This window comes from Nymphaea colorata, chromosome 7, assembly GCF_008831285.2.
Source record: "Nymphaea colorata isolate Beijing-Zhang1983 chromosome 7, ASM883128v2, whole genome shotgun sequence".
NCBI lineage: Eukaryota > Viridiplantae > Streptophyta > Magnoliopsida > Nymphaeales > Nymphaeaceae > Nymphaea > Nymphaea colorata.
This window is the reverse complement of record NC_045144.1, coordinates 8,019,183-8,035,508: the sequence shown is the minus strand read 5'-3', so window position 1 is coordinate 8,035,508 and position 16,326 is coordinate 8,019,183.

The window sequence follows — 16,326 nt, the reverse complement described above, 5'->3', positions numbered from 1 at the left end:
TCATTTCAGCTTGGTGGCGCATTTGGGAGGAGCGTAATAACAGAGTCTTCATGGACACCTTTTCTTCGCCAGATTTTGTGGCTCGTCTTGTGCAATGGGATGTCCAGTTTGCCATTCGGTTGAAGCGCCGCTGTCCGTCTGCGGTTGGGTGACTGTGCAGTTCCGTCTTTCATCTCTCTCTTATTTTTCTGTGCATTGTATTGTATATTTTTTATTACTGCTTCTGTTTTTTACGGATTGTTTTTGTACCTAGGGGACCTCTTGTCCCCACATTTTGTTATATATTTCCATTTTATCAGCTCTCTCTCTCTCTCTCTCTGTGTACATATATATATCACAGACATTAGAAATTGATGGATTGGATATTGCGGGTGGAGATGGGCACTGCCCAGCAATGCCGCCATTTGAAATTTCATTGAGAAGAGATCAAAGAATCAAGACCCCAACGTTCACATTAGGTTAACTTGTCCAAATCCTAAAATGGTGGACCCAATAACGTCTTGTCACTCACTTTCCCACAAGTTGTACGTGCACCTAATGTAACTATTGCAAAAAACTAGGGTACATGAACCCGTCCTAAAGAAAAAGAAATGAGTATATGTTGCTGGCACTTCTAGAGATAAGAAAAGAAAGATGGGAAACTTATGACACGAGTGCAATTAAGGCTAGGCATCAGGACGGGCTGGGCCGGCCCGATAAAAATATAAAAACTGAAGCTCAGTATTGGAAACAGGCCAGCCCGAGGCCCTGCCCGTTTAGAAACGGGCCGGGCTGGGCTCATGCAATATCGGGCCATGGGCTTTGATTATGCCCGAAGTCCGGCCCGGCCCGATTATTAACGGGCCGGGCGGGCTGGACCGGGTTTTTGGGTGGGTCGCGCCCGAGCCTGAGTCTGGCCGGGTTTTCCTTTACTTCATTTTTTCCCCCTTTTCAAGTTTCTGAAAACATTAAGCCTTCCCAACCCTAACCCCAATCCAATTCGAAAAGAGTCAATATGGAACTGGGCAATGGAAGCCAGCCGCCACCATCCACTTCCTAGCACCAACCTCTGTCGGCTACAGTGGACTCCCCACGGCCTTCTTTCTCTACCGCCTTCGCCCAACACCTCCTCCTCCGATGAGCCCAATGCCACCTCCTTCGCCTTCACCCAACGCCTCCTCCTTTGCCTTCGCCCAATGCCTCCTCCGCCTTGGCCTAGAGCCCCTTCCTCGCCGGTGCTGCCGCTCTTTGCCCGCCCTCCTGAGTCCCTGCAAGTTTGCAACCTCAAAGACCTTCTTCGGTCCTCATCAAAATAGTGAAAAGAAGAGGAATAACCCTAACTCGCTAAGTCCATTTATTTTTGAAAAAAAAAATTGTTGTCGGGCTTTTCGAGCCCCCGATAATCACAGTCGCAGGCCTGAGCCCGGCCCGTTAATTACCGGGCCGGGCCGGGCTCGAAAAAAAAAGCCCGAAACTCAAAATTTCAAGGCCCGAGCCCGGGCCCGAGTCGGGCCGGGTACCGGGTACCCGACGGCGGCCCGGCCCGGTGCCCAGGCTTAAGTGCAATTAAAGGAGTCTACATCGGTTGGAGTCAAGGATCATCAATCCCATGCCAACATCATCAAAAGTATTCAAAAACTTCTTGCTCATAGTGGTCTGGCAGCCTCTACTTCCTCTATACCCCTGTCAGGAGGTTCTTTTGTAGGTATATCGTAATCTCTAGTTGGCTTCATGATTCAGGTGCCTCTTGTCATATGACAGCAAATGAGACTATCTTAACAAACTGTCATTCTTGTTCTGAAACTGCAAATGGCTCTTTAATGATGACTAAATCTGGTACAATTACTTCCAATTCCTGTCCTAGGAGTAAGTTACATATTGATGATATTTAGCATGTCTTATATCTTGCTGTGAATTTAATTTTTGTTGGTCAAATTATTGTTTTGTTATCTTTTCTCTTATGGATTGTGTTGTGCAGGATCTGCAGTTAGGGAGGAGGATTGGAATTTGCTATAAAAAGGCAGATTTATATTACCTCGACTGGGTAGGCATGAGCTACTTGAGGAGAGAAAAGAGTGGAGCCTATGTATCAATGAAGGATGAATCCATGTTGTGGCACCAGAGATTGGGACATGTTTCAACTTCTAGATTGAAGCATATTTTGAAACTTCTTGATGCATCTAAGGTTGTAGTATCTGATGATGTAAAGAATTGTGAAAGTTGTAGAATGACAAAGATCCATGCCTTACCTTTTTTGTCATAGGGGGATTGAATCAGAAAAACCATTTGATATAGTTCATTAGATGTTTGGGTTTCATCCCTCATTTTGTCAAAAGGGGGGTCAACCTATTTTGTAACTTTTATAGATGACTGTACTAGATTTACCTGGATATACTTTATAAGAAATAGAAATGAACTTTTTGACATATTTGAGAGATTTTATGTTATAGTTGAAACTTAAAGCTCAATTTTCAACAAAAATCAAAATCCTACATTTCAAAGACAAGTTACAAAGCAAAGACATACTGCACTAAAAATCATGTTCTTACACTCCTGAACAAAACGGAGTGGCTAAAAGGGAAAACATACACATACTTGAAACCACAAGATCTCTTCTTTTTGCTATTTGGGTTTCATCCCTCATTTTGTCAAAAGGGGGGTCAACCTATTTTGTAACTTTTATAGATGACTGTACTAGATTTACCTGGATATACTTTATAAGAAATAGAAATGAACTTTTTGACATATTTGAGAGATTTTATGTTATAGTTGAAACTTAAAGCTCAATTTTCAACAAAAATCAAAATCCTACATTTCAAAGACAAGTTACAAAGCAAAGACATACTGCACTAAAAATCATGTTCTTACACTCCTGAATAAAACGGAGTGGCTAAAAGGGAAAACATACACATACTTGAAACCACAAGGTCTCTTCTTTTTGCTATCAATGTTTCAAAGGTTTATTGGGCAGATGCAGTATGCATGGTTGTATATCAAATAAATTGTATCCCCTCAAAAGTTGAGTAAAATGACCCTTTATGATAAGGTATATGGGCTGAAACCAAACTACAACATGATGAATGTGTTTGGATGTACTTGTTTTGTACTTATACCAAAACAATTGAGAGATAAACTTTCACCTAGAGTTGTAAAATGTTGTTATTTGGGCATCTCAAAAGACAAGAAAGGATATAAGTGTTAAAATCTAATTGGAAAAAGAATGTGGGTATCTAGACATATAGTTTTCATTAGCATGAACCATACTTTGTTCAAACTGAAGGAAAGGCAAGGGCCAGTAGTATGGGTTTGTCTTTCTCAATGACAAATCCATTGAAAAAAAAAAATAGTGAAGTGAAGGAAAAACGGCTTGAAAGTAGAGAAGAAAATAATCTTATCAATACTATGAAAGAAAAGGATATTAGCCAAATGTATCAAAGGAGGGAAAAGGAGTTATTCATGTACAATTTCTGGAACGGTCGGAGTCATTGGAAGGTGAATTAGAAGTGGCCCATTCTAACATGTTTCCTTCTGCAGATCCAGAACATACAACTCGGGGAGACAATTCTTCTCAATCTTTGTCAATCACAACTTCCTTACCCACTCAGGTACGCCATAGTTCTAGAGTCTCGGTTCCTCCTCGTTTTGTTTCTTACGATTATTTTTCTTCTAAGCATCATGTCTATCTTACCTTGGTTCACTCTTAGGATGAACCCAAGACCTATGAGGAAGTTGCATCTAAGGAGGAATTAAGCCTGGGCACCAGGCCGGGCTGCTGCTGGGTACCCAGTACTCGGCCCTAGGCCCGGGCCTTAAAAATTTGAATTTTGGGCTTAATGTGTTGGGCCCAGCTTGGGCCCGACCCGGTAATTAGCGGGTTGGGCTTGGGCCTGCGATTGTAATTGTTGTGGGCCCAAAAAGCCCAACAATATATATATATATTTTTTTGAAAATAAACTTGACATAGGTCTTAGGTTCTCTTTTCTTTGCTCTTCGATGCTTCAGTCCCCACTCAACCACTCCCTAGAGAAAGAACAAAGAAAAAGTGAGAAGAAGGGGCTCACAGAGTCGCAGTCCCAAAGGTTGCAGGGAGGCAGCTGGAGAGCGGCAGCACCAGCGGGGAAGGGGCTCGCAGTCCCAGAGGAGGAGGTGCTGGCCAGTGGTCCCTGGGAGAGGAGCTCGTTGTCGGGGCACCTTTCCGCTGTTCTCCCTGTCCGTCCTTCTTGTGGGCATCATACAGGTGCACCACTTTGGTTCCTTCTTGCCCATTCATACAGATTGGTTACTTCGTAAACGAGAGATATGCATGAGTAATCTTTTTGTCTTTGTTAAGATCTTGTATGAAATTCTGGTATATATCTCCCTAGATAGGATTGAAGTTGAAGGATACTAGGCCTACATTAGTTGATGATGGAAGCTAAGAATGGTGCTTTCATTTACCATTCATTACCACTCAGTGCCACAAAAAAGTAGGAGCAAATAAACTGTAAAGCAAGGAGTTTCAAGTTATATGGTATAGTAGCAGTCTGCAAGGCATGTTAAAAGTCATTTGAAATGGTGAAGTCCTTGGCTAGAAACTACTATCCTAAACAGCAGTCATATAAATCGCAGTCATGAAAGCAACAATCGCAGTCATGAAAGCAACATTTTCTGCATTTTATATTTTGGATGATATAATTATCACTACAAGGATTAGGACTACAAGAGAAAGAACCAAAATATAAAAGTGCCACCACTAAAGCTGTAAAAAAAAAAAGGACAAAGCAGATTGGAGTATAAAAGAAAGTTAAAAGAGATGCATGAAAAAATTAAATGTTTCTGAGGTTCCAAAGTATACAGCCAGGATGCATCATTGCCTAATGGAGACATTTAGAAAACTAACTACAGAAAATCAATTAGCCACCTAATCTTTGTGAACTAGAATCAGTTCTAGGTCCTGAAAAAATTCCACAAACCCAAGCATTGTGTATTTTGTACTAGAACTGTTACAGACTTGATTGAAGTTTTAATAAGAACAAATTGAAGTTACAGAGAATGAGAGAGCCACATAGATGATTGTTAGAAGGACAAGTCAAAATTGATATGCTTAAGCATAGTTTATATGAAAAATTTCCATATTTGTTGTGAATATTTATCTCTGACAAAGCACTAAAACTTAAATATGTTTAAAGTGAAAATTATTCTGCTGGCAAAATAAGTCTATGCAACATGATAAAGGAGAAGATCTAATATAGAGTATGACCATGATTCAGTGAAAAAAATGTTTTAAAGGAGAAAATCAAGTCTTACCTGAAACTCTTGTCAAATGATCTCGATGGAGAAGGAAATCCAACAAATTTTTTGTCGATATTACTCCACCAACCATAGATATCAAATTGTTTAAAGAAAATGGATACGCAAATGGCCACATAGATTTAGCAATAAGAGAAGGTTAATACTAACAGCCTTTTCAGTCAATAAAGCTGCTGCTGTAGGGTGGATGTTGTCAGCATGAGGCACGTGAGGGGCCAATGGCTATACAAGTATATCTATACCAGGAACTACTGTCCCCATCACAGTTTATGATGCCGCTAGTTGCACTTCAAGAAAGTAGAGCATTATCAAATCTTCAAGACATACTTTTTTAGGAGAAGAAACTTCTTAGCTAAGTCATCACCACTACAAGCATAATCTGCCCACATGTTTAGCTATAGTCACAAGTTGACTTCAAATTTACGAGATGCTGACATGGCTAAGATCTCCCAGTCAAAGGATCATTCTACAGTTGCAATTCCTTGTTTCTACGAGACACTATAACATGGGTGAGATTCAGATTGCAAACTTGTATCACATGTAGCATGCTTAAGTCTGAATTGAAAGGACAACCTGTGTCTATGAGTTATCAAGACCATTTTTTTATTTCAAAAATACAGAATTGAGCCATAGGAAAGACCAAAAAAAGGTATAATCAGCACAATTGTAAAAAGATTTATGGGCTGAGCTCTTTGCAGATACAACTGGAACATGTAAATATGTCATGTGTCAAATCTTCTATACTTGGCTGCAAGTGGCCAGTCAAGAGCATTGAGGAGATTTAGGTCATCTGCTTCAACAGCAGATGCACATAACTGCTTCTCCTACATTATATTAGAAAAGGGATTTACTCAAAGAATTACCTTTTGAAGTGCCCACTTATATAGTACAGGTTACTGGCATATAACTCCCAAGTAAGGTTTACACTTTGCAGAAACCAGGTCAGCACTTACGTAATGACAAGAGCTAGCAATGCTACTTCCAATTACCATATATTAACATTCATTCTCAAGGAATGGAAGGTCAAATAAAGCCGGAAGTAAAAAACTTGAAATGATGCCTATAGTAGCAGTAATAAGGCATGTTAACAATATTTGAAATGGAAAAAAAAAAAATCATGTTTATATATAAATCGGTCACCAAAGTGACTTTTTTTTCATTTCAATTCAGCTGATACAATATCCACCAAAAGAAATTAGGGCTATAAGAGAGAAAAAATGAAAAATATCACTTCTAAAGCTGCGCATCATGCTCATAACAGGAAAAAGAAAAACCAGTGTACAAGAGGAAGGAAAAAGAGGCACACGACCAAATAAGGTGTCTCTAAAGTTCCAAAGCGCATTGCCTGGACGCACCATTGCCTAAAGAGATTTGTTACAAAAGGGAAACAAAAACAGAATTCAAACTAAAACAAGAAAGTAACTACAGCATATCAATATAACAAGTACTTAACCTTTTCAGACTAGGATTAGTTCTAGGTTCAAGATAATTCCCAGAAACCAGAAGACAAAAACTGTTGAAAACAAGGCCAATAAAAATAAATAGGTCTGAGAGCAATGAGTGCCTATGACAATAAAAAAAGGTAAAATAATTTTTTTAAGAAAAAAAAAACAACGTAAGTGACTGAGGTTACTAGAGGTAACTTGGAACAGTAAACTTAAAAGTTGAACGGCATCTGTCACTCAGTAAGCTTATGATTCTGTTAACTTGTTTTAAACTGATTGAATTGACCATTAACAAGGAAAACTCTGGGTTTTGAGCTTCTACCTGCTGCAAAGGCACAATTTTTATAATATAACAGGGCCACGTTAAAAACATAAAGAAATAGAGTTGCACACATTTAGAATGAAGCGTGAATCTCACGAAACCAGATAAGCATACATTATTCCAAATGAAATCAGATAGTTCTTCAATTTACATGATGGGAAATCTCATCCAAAAAGCTTATTGATCTGATTTTTTGCACGGGCAGCTACTTTTTCTCTATCATTTCTCTCCAATTTTCTTTCCTGCTTTCCAATGCCTCCCACATTCCTATACCATGCCTTCATATGGTGTCATTTTTTTTGTCCAATTTTGCTTCCGCTTCTTTTATTGGTAAATATGGTTGTTTCATCAGCTACATACGATTTCATGCCCCTATTGCTCTTACTCCATGTTATGGAAGAAATATCATTCGTACAACTAATATGCATGTTCTTTCTCTGATAATCTTTAAGTTAACCATGAGCTTCTCTTGTTTTTTTTTCTTTCCTATTAATGCCTAATCGCAACTAGTTCTCTTGACACAAACTCCATCAGCACTAACTACTGCCTAATCGCAACTAGTTCTCTCTCAACTATATTGGCATGCGATTGGTACATGTAGTTAACTATTATACAGAAATCACCCTGCTTTTTGTTGTTTCCATTCGCAAACAATGGCAAAATTTCACGAGGCGAACAACATCGATAGCTCTTTACTTTATCATCAGAGAATGATTTACAAAATGTAGAGAAACACCAAGTCGTACGACCTTTGGAGAGAAACAGTCTGGCCACCAAAACATATGTGCATAAAAAATAATAAAAGAATATGAGTGACCCAAAAATTACAAAAAGACACCGACACCACTCGATGAACGAATTGGAGTTCCTCTTTTGACCATTATGCCTCAGAAGTAAGAGAAGAAGGGCGACGGGATGGAGGCGCCTTCGAACGAGTCCATCTCCAAAATATCAAGACTATCGCTCCAGCCAAATGAGGATGGTGGCGATGATAAAAGAGCGTCAATCGATGGCCATAGCGATGGAGGCAGGCAAGAGGAATCACAAATATTGGTGCTACTCACAGAACCATAGACACTCGAGTCCACCAATCCTTGTTCTTCCACCATCGGTTGGCCAGGGACCGAATCCAGAAGTGTCGTCTCTGTCTCATCCACGCTCTTCATCTGACCCAGCAGCGCCACCTCTAGCTCATCTTCTACTACACAACTTGAGGATGACCCCAAATCGGAGCTGCTGGGATCAGAGGCACTAGCACTACCACCATGCAGCGGCTCGAGCGATGCCCACAAGTTGTTGTTGCATGCCGCTGTTGTTGTTCTCCTCTAAAATTGATTTGGATTCTGCCACAGGTTCTCTCGTTTCGGAATGGCTGCAGTGTTGCTACATGATGGAGAGGAGTCGTCGGTGTCCGCCATCTCCGTCTTTACCATCGGTCGGAGGAGGTAGGAGAAGGTGAAAGGATTCCATGTCTCACTGAAGCAGATGATGCCGACGGTCGCGCCGGTGAGACAACAAAGCTTTTGAGCTTTTTTGAAAAGGCCATTCCTCCTCTTGAAGAAGGCGACATGCCTCCTCTGCTGATCGAAGATCCCTTCCCATGCTGATCCTCCGCTTTCTCATAATCTTCTTCTTCGTCTTCGTCTTCGTCAAAAGCCGCTATGTATATATATAAATTTATTCTATTCAAATTTTACCTATACCAAATCCAATATTTTTGGATAATCTGAATCCAATCCATTTCCATATGTGGATCTGGACCTGTTCGTATTGAATATAATTTTTTCTTTTTATGTTAACTTATGGGTTGCACGCATTATGCAGCTACATTTTGCAAAGCTCATCTCAAAAAAGTTGACAAAATTATTACTTTCTTGTTCCATTTAATGGTCTACCATTAGTAATGAATTGAAGAAAACTTGAAAAGAGAATTAGTGTGAGTTATTGGAAACGCCAACAATGGTGATAGTTATAAAGCAACCATTTAAATTCGCTTCTTGCATAGGGATTTACTGACGCACCAAATTTTGGAAAAAGAGAAACCAATGCACCACCTTGGTTTAATACCTTCTATTTAAACCACTTGCACTGCACAAAAAGCCAACTTGGTGAAAAAATAATCTTGCATTCTTCCCTTCATTTTGGGGGATGTACTTATGTGCACGTTGAACCATAATATGCTTAAAACTGAGGTAGTTAAAAACATTAATTCTAAAAGATATTCTTTTTTTTAGTACACCAAGCATTTAATTTAATTTGCAAGTTGAAACAACTTGCAACTAACTAAGGGGAGCCCCTAGCTAGGTTAATTTTGATTATATATATATATATTCGATATGATATATTTATATATTTTTATTTTAAAATCAATTTAAAGTATCCAATTCATTTTGTAAAATTTAAAGAAAGAAAAAATTAGGGCCAGGGATATATCAGCGATTACTTGTTAGCGAAGAGCACCAAAAATCTCCTCCATATGTTGAAGCTCCTCTTCTTCCATGATCAGTTTAGAAATTTGAAATTAAAACTCATGAAAGAATTTGTTATCAATGTCCCTGGCCTCTCTTAAACACCATAATTTCAGAATCTTTAAAACAGAATTTTTCAACGCCCGTTGTCAACTATGTGTTGAGAAGAAAAAGAGAGGGAAGCACGCCCTCTCTTCTTTACGCGGGCAAACCATCAGTTTAAAATGAGCTATTACTAAGTTGGATTACAGCAGAAAACCAAGAATCACCTCTTTGTCTCCCCATTCAACCGGCGGCCTTTGAGAAATCGGAAGAAGAAGAAGGATGGTGGGAAGGCGGAAGATTAGCATGGGATTCCATGTCACCTTCTCCGAAAGGAGGAATGGTCTTCTCAAAAAGGCCCACGAGCTCTGTCGTCTCACAGGAGCAACCGTCGGCATTGTCTGCTTAAGCGAAGCAAGGAAAGCTTTCACCTTCTCCTACCCTCCTCCTGCCGACGATCAAGAAGGAGATGATGGGACACCGGCGACTGCTCTCCTTCATGCAGCAATACTGCGATGATTCCGGTGGCCGCACAATCACAACTACTTGTTCGCAACCACTGAAGACAAGACCATCAGTGGTGGAATCCAAGTCGATTTCAGAGGAGAACAGCGGTACCAGCCTCCCACAATCAGTGGGTGGCAATGACAACTTGTGGGCATTGCTGGAACCATTGCATGGTGCTGGCGTTAGTGCCTCTGATCCAAGCAGCTTCAGTTTTGGGTCATCCTTAAGTAATTGAGTGATGTTACCATATTTACCAGGAGAAGCAATAGAAAAGAAATTGGACAGAAAATGACAGAGTATTGAAAGTAGTGGAAATTTTTTATAAAAAAAGTGGATATTCTAAACGTTTTCACTTTCTACCTTTAAAAAAAAATCTTCTTTTAATAAAAACATTTTGGTCATCACACCCCTCTGCATCAATTCTTTACCCCTATGCATGGGTTAAAGAGGGGAGAAAGGCTGAAGAGAGCTCAGGTCACCTGTCTCCGGGCGCCGACATACCCAACAATCTCCTCCATCCACCCCTCCACTGTCCTTCCGTCCAAACGCAGTTTGTGGTCACGAAACGCCGGTTCGAAGGGCCCCCTCTGCCGCCGCACGTCGGAGGGATCGAGACCATGCAAGTCTTCAGGTTTGGATGGATTTTCTTACTATTTCTTTCAAATGTTATTGGGATATAGTCAAACTGGATGTTTCTAATGCAACTAAAAAATCTTATTCAAAAGGGAAAAATGTTGCAGAAATTGAGATAGAATCATCTGATTTTGATTCCTAAAAAAAGGAATTCAAATCACATAGTGGACTATAGACTCAGTACATTGGGCAACAGTGAGTTCAAGTTTATGTTTCATGTGATGGTTTTAAGAACCAAAAAAATCTTAGATCGTTTAATTTCATATCAGCCAGGGGCTTTCTTATCCAGCAAAAGTGTCCAACAGACATTTCTTACTATACCTGAGATTAGTTTTGTTATGTCTAACAACAGGACTGGTCCTATTAGTGCTAAAATCGATCTAACAAAGGCTTAGTTGGGATTTTCTTGAGACTGCATTAAAATATTTGGGTTTTCACCAAAACTTGGATTTCTCCCTCTGTCCCTTTACCTCTTTTTGATCATCATGGAGATTTTTTCAAGGCGATTTCAGGTTGAGAATATGAGAAAGATGATTGATACTCCTAGCTTGGGTAGAGGAATTCATGGGGTCCTACAACAATATATGCCGGAATTCATGGGGTCTACACACAAACACACACATATATATATATATATAAAGGAAGGGCCAAAACTCTTCCCCCTTGCCCGTGCCTTCAAGGTCCAGGACTGCTTACTAGTTATTATGTCATAATTATTACCATTTTCGTGCAATACTTCTAATAAACAGGCCGGAAGCTCAATGTATGATCAATATCTTGATCAATATCATTATATTACCATTCTTCATTCCTTCCAATTTTTAGGTTTTCTCTGGAAGTAAAGTTGGTTTGGCTGATGTTCGGATTCAACCAAAACAGCTCGAAAGTATTCGCTTCTTATACTTTCAATTGAAGACTTTGGACAGTCAGTTTTTATTTTATTTGTTTTTTTAATGATGCATATCAGGGCAATTGCCCATATCGACCTACAAAAAAATTCTATTTGATATTGATATTTCAGGAAAATTTTCTTCAATTAAATATTAGTGTCTCTTAAAAATTTATTGTCAGTGCCCCTTAGCAAAAAAATGTTCTGGCTTCACCCTTGCTAGAGCATGAGCCTCATGGAGGGTGTACCTTCACTGCTATCTAAATTCAGCTATCTACATCTTCACCTTTGTCATTTTTATTAGATCCCAATGAGTGTTGGGTTTAAATTCAAATTGATAATGAAACTGCATGCAGAATATGAATTATAATCTTATTTATCATATATATATATATATATATAATAGTTTATTAGAACCTAATTTTAAGTTGTCAATTCCAAATTGTCCAATATTACTGGGTGTCATCAAGCAATGGCTTTGCCTTGGACTGAATGGGACTAAACCCAATGTCTTGAACCAGTTTTACTTTTTGTCTTCAATAATTTTCACCTTCATTTCCATCATCTTTGGCAACTTGCTCCATTGATTTTTTTTTTTTGGATTTATATATATTCCTTTATGTTATCAAAACTATATACGATCAATTCCTAGAAAGAGGAATTGACAACATGAAAAAATTACGTTTGTGGAATTTATTTTTCAAAAAATTTAAGTGAGGATTTGAATGAATCCAATGAGTTAACATCTCAGCAGCACCTGAATTTGAAAAAACTTAACCCGTTTGGGGTTCGTGCCAGTCCGTGATGCTTCTTGAATGCCAAGTCTTTTAAGTATATATTTTTTAATAATTATTTATGTACTTTTTATTTATCTTTTGATGGCTTTTGACTATTTTTGTGCACACAAACTCATAGAAACTTTCTTATTTCCGCATCGATCTTGTGATCGTTTCATTATTTATATGTAGACTGTCCATTAAAAGTTTATGATGTACTAATAGTGTCCCTCCGCCGGAAATTTGTGTCTCCGCCACCGACTATTAGATTATAAGGGTGAAGATGCCGACATGGTGTGACGGGGATTTCCAAATCTTTATGAGTTGGATTTATCTGATGACACGATCCACATGGTTTTGAACGCTAGAGGTGCAATCCCACCAACAATCTTCTGTAATACGTTTGAACTGAAAATTCTACGTTTATTACAGGTGTTTGATGATGATGGATTTTGATTCTAGAATTAAAATTCTAGAAATAACATTCCACTTCAAACTGGAAAATTCTAGTTCCAGTTTACCTTTGTGTTCGATAGTCTAGAATTTTGATTTCAGAATTGAAAATGATGTGTTTGATAAAAAAGGAATTAAAATTTTAGATGACGAATTAAAATCATCATGACATGTGCCCTAAAGAGAGATTAGGAAAATTCTAGAATCATAATTCCAAAATTTTGACTCAAGAATGAACCTATAATTTAGAACTCAAAATTCTTTGTTTGATAATGCAATTTTCATTTCATAAAAGAAAAATTCTAAAATTCCACAATTCTGTCCCCATCAAACACCCTCTTAGGGGCACGACTTCAAGGTGCTATACCAGATTTCATGACCAACTTGATAGAATTAGAAGACTTGGAACTACCAATTATAATTTTGTGGACCTGCACTTGTCAAATATAAAGTCACCGTATTGTAATCCCACAATCGTATTCCTCAACCTAAATGACAATCAATTGGTCAGCTGGATTCCAAGATCTCTTGCTAATGGCAGGGCATTGAAGATTAGAAATTTGGGTGGGAAAAAGCTAGTGATGTTTTTTTCCTTCATTACAAATGATTGACATCTCTGGGAACCAGTTCACTAGACCTTTTCCTACTTTTGGGCTTTTTCAAAATTTTAGTTCCATGACAGAGAAGCAAAAGGAGGATGATTTCCAAGAAAAAAAAAAAAAAAACATAATATTTATGCTGGTTCACCGATACAAAGAAAAGTTGTCAATCAATAAGGGCAAGCCCAACTAAGGAGTAGTGCTGCAATACTAGGGATGTCAATTGGTCGGATTTGAATCATATTTTTTTTGGATATTCACATGTTCAGATTTAAACATGAATGAAGAAGGGTAATATTCAAATCAGAATGTAAAATCCCATTTCACAATCTGCATCCAATTTTTTTCATTCACATCCAAATGTTAAACCAATATGACTGGGTTTCAAAATGTAAGGGCGTTGCATAGAGCATATTTGTGTCAAACTAAATTCAATCTGAATTTAAATTAGAATCCAATCAGATGTTTATGTATATCTGAAATGGATCGGATATCATTATTTGAATCCAAATTTTTTGGAATGATTAAGTCGAACATTTGATTCAAATCGGGTATATTGACATCCCTATGTCATGCATATGTGAACGTTTATTGATTTGTTTAACAATTTATTTGCTGGAAAAATTTCATAAGAGATAAGTGCAGTGGAGGGCCTTTATTCCTTGAAATTGTCTTGAACAACTTAGACGGTCCTATCCCGAGGTCCTTACGTGTCCTTTGGCATTAACAATAATATGTGAGCCTCAAAATTGGGGTAGGTTTAAGAACTAATTCAAGGTTCCATGAAACTATGAGGCAAATTTGTGGAACAATCACATGTTATTCATAAGGCCAAACAACCCCTTAGGACACTCGCGAGAAATGAGGTTAATTGACCTATCTTACAATCTTTTGTCAGGAAACATACCAGAAGAGTTAGCAAGTGACACATTTCTACATGGCACAAGGAGTCCCTGCAGTCTTATCTATTATAGTGTTTACTTGTTAAAATACCTGTGAATTAAGGGCAACCTGCTGCTGGTTGTATATCATGTTTACCTCTGAATTATTTATACTTATAGTTATTATATATGTTTTTTCGATGCTTCACTTCTATAAATATACTGGTAGTTCACTTATTTGGGAGAATTTTTTTGTGTATTTCTTAAAAGCAAGGTAGTGCAAGAAACCTCTACTTACTTTTTTATACATTGTGTATTTAGTTTTTTATACATTGTGTATGATTTTCAAATGAGTATTTCATTACATAGCCCAATAAGAGAGCCAAAACCTTCACCCTTCTTTTCAGAGTACCAAGTTTGCTTTCAATGTCTTAGGTTTACGCCTTCGTTATGGTCAAGGGCGAGGCCATGAATTTTTCATGAAGGTCAAATTATAATTTTTCAAACTTTTTTACGCAGGATAAATGACATTTTGTAAAATTTACATGTAATTTTTTTAGATTTTTTTTTTTTTTTAGTCGGGACCAGGGCCCCTACAGGCTTCTACTAGCTTTGCCCTTGATTATGGTTCAACAAGCATATCATTACATCTCCCAAAAAAAAAGAAAGAATGCAAAATTCTTTTTCACGCAGTTGGCTTTCTGTGAGTGCAAGTGGTTTAAATAGAAGGTATTAAACCAAAGTGGTGCACCGGTTTCACTTTTTCCAAAATCTGGTGCCTGCCTGTATTAATATATTCCTTTAATATGGATTGGCAAAGTAAGTTGTAAACAAATTATATCCCTATGCAAGAAACGAATTTAAATGGCTGTTTCATAACTATCACCATCGCTGGCATTTTCAATAGTTCATACTAATTCTCTTTTCAAGTTTTCTTCATAATTTTGTCAACCTTTTTGGGATGAGCTTTGCAAATGTAGCTGCATAATGCGTGCTGCGTGCAATCCATAAGTTAACACAAAATATATATATATATATATATATATATATATATATATATATATATATATATATATATTCAATACGCAGAGGTCCAGATCCACATATGGAAATGGATTGGAATTGGATCATCCAAAAATATTGGATTTGATTTGGTAGAATTTGAATGGAATAAATTTATATATATGCATATATGTTTGTTTTTTATTAGTTGGCCATGTCTCGTTTTGGATATGTAAAACTATTATATATATATATATATATATATTGCAGGTCCGATACTTTGATTTATGTTCGAGATTTCAACAATCTTGAAACAGAAAATTTCGTCCGTACCTTTAACAACTAGCCGTTGAGAGGAAAAAGGAAGGGAAACACTCCCTCTTCTTTGCGCAGGCAAGCTGGAGCGCTCACCAGGTTCCACTACCCAATTACCAAATCTATACATTTTTGTTGAACTGGTGGAGCTTGAAACCTTAATCAACAAAAACGTCGTGCAAGATTTGCGTTTGACATTTCAAAAATCTTGAAATAGAAAATTTTCTGCGTACCTTTTAACAACTAGCCGTTGAGAGGAGAAAGGGAGGGAAGCACTCCCTCGCTTCTTTGCACGGTCAAATTACCCAGTTCAAAAAAAGCATTCACCAGGTTATGGGAAATCAAGAATCTCATTTCTCTCTCTCTCTCTCTTTCTCCCTATGTGTCTCCCTTGAATCGGCGGCCTTCGAGGAAGATGAAGAAGAAGATTATGAGAAAGCAGAGGACCAGCATGGGATGGATCTTTGATCGACAGAGGAGACATGTCACCTTCTCGAGAGGAGAAAGGGCCTCTTCAAAAAAGCCCAGGAGCTTTCTTGTCTCAACCGCGCGACAGTCGGCATCATCTACTTCAGTGAGGTAGGGAATCCTTTCACCTTCGCCTACCCTCCTCTAGCCGATGGTAAAGATGGAGATGATGGGCACCGACGACTCCTCTCCATCATGCAGCAGCACTACGGCCATTCCAGGACGAGACTACCTGTCTGTGGCCGTGGTAGAATCCAA